This window comes from Colobus angolensis, unplaced genomic scaffold (assembly GCF_000951035.1).
Source record: "Colobus angolensis palliatus isolate OR3802 unplaced genomic scaffold, Cang.pa_1.0 Scaffold219, whole genome shotgun sequence".
In the NCBI taxonomy this organism is placed as follows: Eukaryota; Metazoa; Chordata; class Mammalia; order Primates; family Cercopithecidae; genus Colobus; species Colobus angolensis.
In genome coordinates, this window is record NW_012115366.1 from 3,073,637 (window position 1) to 3,078,703 (window position 5,067).

Here is a 5,067-nt window from a genome sequence, read left to right on the forward strand (position 1 = left end):
TGGCTCACTGCAACCTCTGCCTCCCAGATTCAAGTGATTCTCCTGCCTCAGCCTCCCTAGTAGCTGGCATTACAGGCACCTGCCACAATGCCCAGCTAATTTTTTGTGTTTTTAGTAGAGATGGGGTTTCATTACATTGGCCAGGCTGGTCTTGAACTCCTGACCTCAGACAATCCACCCACCTCAGCCTCCCAAAGTGCTGGGATTACAGGCATGAGCCACCGCACCCAGCTCCCTTTGAGCATTTTAAGACAGTTGTTTTAAAGTCTTAGTCTAGTATCAAGATGGGGCCAATATATTACAAGAATTCTTACAAGTAGGAGGCAGGAGAGCAAGAATTAAAGAAAGACACGTGATAATGAAAGCAAGAGGTTGGAGTGATGGAAAGATGAAACTGTGAGAAAAGGAATGTGAACAACCTCTAGAACTGGACAGGTAAGAGACAGAGACCCAAAACTATTATCTCTGCTGATACCTGTTTAGATTGTATATATTTAAAAGTGCTTTGAGATATATATAGAGAGAGGTACTGTTATAGTCAAGCAAATGAACATAACCATCATCTCAAATAGTTGCCTTGTTTTGAGTGTATGCTAGGTGCATCTAAAATCTTATCTTTTAGTAAAAATTGTGAGAACAATTCAATATTATTAACTAGGGTCTTCATGTTGTACATGACATCTGTAGAGTTTTTCATCCTAACTATCTGCAATTTTGTATCTTTCGACATACATCTCCCCATAACCTTCCCCAACCCTACTCCAGGAAACCAAAGTTTTATTCTCCACATTTGCGTATTTGAGTTCTTTTCTTTTTTCTTGGTTATAGCTCAACAATTCCAATTTTGTACTTGTGACCCCCAGAAGTGTACAATAATACATTTCTGTTGTTGTAGTACATAAATTTAGTAGTAATTTGTCACAGCATCATTAGGAAACTAATGTAATGTGATTATGCTATGGATAAAAAATTTCAGGCCTTAAAAAATGTTTTATTTCTTATTTAAGCCATATGTTCATTGTGTGTTGAGAGTTCTGTTTTTCATAGTCACTCAGGAATCCAAATTGAGGAAGTAGCTTCCATCAGAGCCCTGTGGGTCTTTGTGGAAGGGAGCAGTTGATCCACAGAGGCTCTTGCCGTTAAATGCACAGACCACAAATTATACCCATCAGTTCTGCTCAGAACTCAGTGGTCTAAAGAAGTCACATCGCCCCACCCAATGGAATGATTCAGAAAAAGCAACACTCCATTTGGCCAGAAAGTAGAGACATAAATATTTGGCAAAGCATGAAATTTCCAAGGATGGTTCAGGAGTTCTACTCAGGTCCTCAACCTCATACTCCACCATTAAACTTGACCTCACTGTGCCACAGTGTCCTAACTCGTAATACAGTCTCCTGTTACAGGCTTGTTGTGAGGGTTAAATGAGATAATACATGCAGTGTGCTGGGCTCAAGGCCCACTCCTGGGGTGTACTCAGTCAATGAAAGTCATTGATAAACACTTTAGAAAACATAACCACCACATAAGGATGAATAAATGACTGTTTTGTGTTTCCCTCCAGGAGTGGCAGGTGAGGAGGAGCTGCAGGTGATTCAGCCTGAGAAGTCAGTGTCGGTCACAGCTGGAGGTTCGACCACTCTGTCACCTCCCAGTTCCCCACAGATTGTTCAAAGGAGCTGAAACAGGGCAGGAACTAATCTACAGTTCAAAAAGAGACCACTTACTCTGGATAGCTTGCATTTCAGACATGAGGATGGGAAACAATACAGACTTTTCCTTGTGCATCACTAGCATCACAGAAACCAACGCTGGCACCTACTACTGTGTGACGTTCTGGAAAGGGAGTCCTGATGTAGAGTTGAAGTCTGCATCAGGCACTGAGCTGTCTATGCATGGTGAGTACAGTGTGGGCCTCCTTCGTCCCCCAGTGTGTGACAATAAGTCAATAGTAACACCTTCCATCCATTGAGCAACAATCGGGTGTGATGGTGGGTGTTCATTTTCATGATCTGATGTCACACCCTTCTACAGATCAGTTAAGTTAAGGCCTGAAGCATCATACTATTCACCCAGGCACCCATGGCCTGAAAATTGTGGGTGAAGTCTGCAACACTTGTGTGCCTTCTCCACAACTTGTCTCTTCTCATCTGACCCAGTCTTTGGCTTCCACAGATGAGGGAACCAAAAGATTGAGTGACTTGCCAAGGCACAAGGCCAGACCTTGCCTTCTGCCTCCAAAGAGCATTTCCCCGCTCTGGGTGGCCAAGTCTCCTTTTTATGTAATTGGTACTCACTGAAATCCTACTATGTGCCAGGCTCTGCCCTAGTTGCTGTGCAAGCTGCGATGAACAAAACAGGGAAAAACTCTTCTCTCACAAACCTTACCCTCTCTTTCCTTCCAATGAGAAGGAATTTGTTAAGGGTGGGAGGGGAATTGTGTTTTTCTTAGTTTAATCTTCAAAAAACATCACATTGGGAAGATTCCTGAGAGGCACAGATTCATTGTTTAATCTGATGGCCCTGGTGGGCATAGATGCCACGAGCTTTGGTGTTTGTGGGTCTGTTAGAGAAACTCTTGTGTGATTCAGGGATTGAGTTACACAGTTACTGTAGGCTCCAGTCAGAGCTGGATCATCTCAGAATATCCCTCACTCTGGGAAAGAGGCCCCCCATGTGAGTGACTTAGAGGTTCCCCAGTAGAGTTAGCAAAGATGCTCACTTTGAGTTTCCTGCCAAAGATCCAGATTCACACTCTAACTCCTGATCCTGGGATGTTAGCACAGGAGAGATCTTCAGACCAGTCAGCCTAACCCCCTGTTGACAGATGAGAGCCTGAGGCCAGAAGGTGACATGATTCTTGCCCACAGGCACAGGGCCAGTTAGTGATGGGATCCAAACTAGAGCTCTGATCTGATTCCAGGCAGATTCTTCTTGCCCTGTTGTTAGACATCATCTCCATAGAAGAGCCTGGTGCATCCTAGGTGCTAAATAAATGTTCCTTGAACAGAACCACTGAGAGGGAGCCAGCACTTCCCCTTTTCATCACCTTCCCAAGGTTCAGAATACCCCTGGCATCCAGACCCTGAGCCTGACTGGAAAACAGTAAGCATTTTATTTTATTTTATTTTTATTTTGAGATGGATCTCCTTCTGTCACCTAGGCTGCAGTGCAGTGGCACCATTTCGGCTCACTGCAACCTCTGCCTCCCGGATTCAAGTGATTCTCCTGCCTCAGCCTCCTGAGTTGCTGGGACTACAGGTGCCTGCCACTGCATCTGGCTATTATTTGTATTCTTAGTAGAGACAAGGTTTCACCATGTTGGCCAGGCTGGTCACAAACTCCTGACCTCAGGTGATCCACCCACCTGGGCCTCCCAAAGTGCTGGGATTACAGGTATGAGGCAATGCACCTGACCCATTTCATTTTATATAAAGATTCTATATCAGGACACAGACAGCTGCTCTACTGTTTAATACCTGTAGAGTACTCCAACTTATGGAGCTATCAAACTTCATTTTACAGTCTTCTGTTAATGGATATATAAGTTGTTCCCAACCTTGGGCTACTAAAACAACGCTGCGCTGCAGTGGGTGGCCTTGTACATGCATCATCCTGCTCAAGTGGAAGACACCCACTGGAAGTGGCATTGCTAGGTCAGAGGGTATGTGTGTTTTAAGGTGTGTAGCTATTGCTAATGTTTTCTTCTTCATGTTGTAATAATCAGCACCCCCACCTCCCACCCCACATCCCTTGAACATAGGTAGGGAAGGTGGTTTTACCCTGATTTTGCAGATATTACAAAGACACTGAAGTTCCCTGATGGTTCATATTGTGCCTAGTAAGCACCCTTATCAAGGCTCAGGAGTAACTCAGATGTGCTGACTCCTAGTAGAGTGCTCATTCCTCTTTTCCAAGCCATTAACCTAAACGATGCCCTGGATGAGATTGGAGAAAAGTGAGGAAGGGATCAAAGAGTGGCAGCTGTCCCAGATGCTGTGTCTTCATCTGGCATTTTCTCCTTATAACCAGTGCTATGAGAGAGGGATCATCTGCTGCCTCATTTATAGATGAGAACACAGGTTTAGAGAGGGGATCTGACTTGTGAACAGGTAGAGGAGCCAAGGTTTGACCCCCAGCAGCCTGACACACAGTCCTTCTCTCTACAACACCCAGCTGTGCTTGCTGAAGTGTAGGGAAATGCTTCAACCTTCTCGTTCTAAACTGTTGTGTTGTTCTGTTCTATATCAATAAACATTAAAAAGAAAAAGCCTTCTTCTTGTATAGGTAGGAGGGGCTGGCTTGACCACCCCCATCAGAAAGATCCTGCAGGCATTATATCTTATGTTGAACCTGTCCTAAAAGATACGTCTTAGCATTTAGGACTCTTCTTACATGTGCTGTTTCTCCTTCATTGAGCAGCATCCATGGAGCTGAGTCCAGCCTCCTGCCTTTCAGCAGACCACATTGAAGCCACCTTTGCAAAATTATGAGAGACAGTGAAAGAGATCTAACTCAACTGGCTCCATCTTGCTTCTAACCTCCAAGCTGTCCTTGTTCATTCCTGGACATAGGCTGAACTAACTTTGGGGGAAACATAGTTTAAACAAAGATGGTAACAGCCCTTTCCCAAGCAGACCTTCTTACCTGGAGACCAGAATGCCTTTGTAGGACCAACATTAGCAACAGGATGAGAAATTATGGTTTAGGAGTCATGCAGCTGGAGGCTACAAGATTCTGACCCTCCCTAAACTGCGCCTAAGATCAGTGCTTGAGATATTTGGCAGATCCTGAACTTGATGGATCTGCGGCACCACCCAGATAAAAAAAAAAAACTGGCTCATCTGATCTTACGGCCCCCCACCCAGGAACTGACTCAGCTCAAGAAGACAGTTTTGACTCCCTATGATTTCATCCCTGACCAATCAGAACTCCTGGCTCACTGGTTTCTCCTTACCCACCAACTTATCCTTAAGCACTCCTCAGCAAATGTAAAAGAACAGAAATTATAACAAACTGTCTCTCAGACCACAGTGCAATCAAACTAGAACTCAGGACTAAGAAACT

General features: G+C 44.4%; 1 pseudogene; it reads left to right on the top strand.

Annotated features, from left to right (window-relative positions):
* LOC105512808 overlaps positions 1–5,067 on the top strand; it is a 58,268-nt pseudogene that overhangs the window by 2,607 nt on the left and 50,594 nt on the right.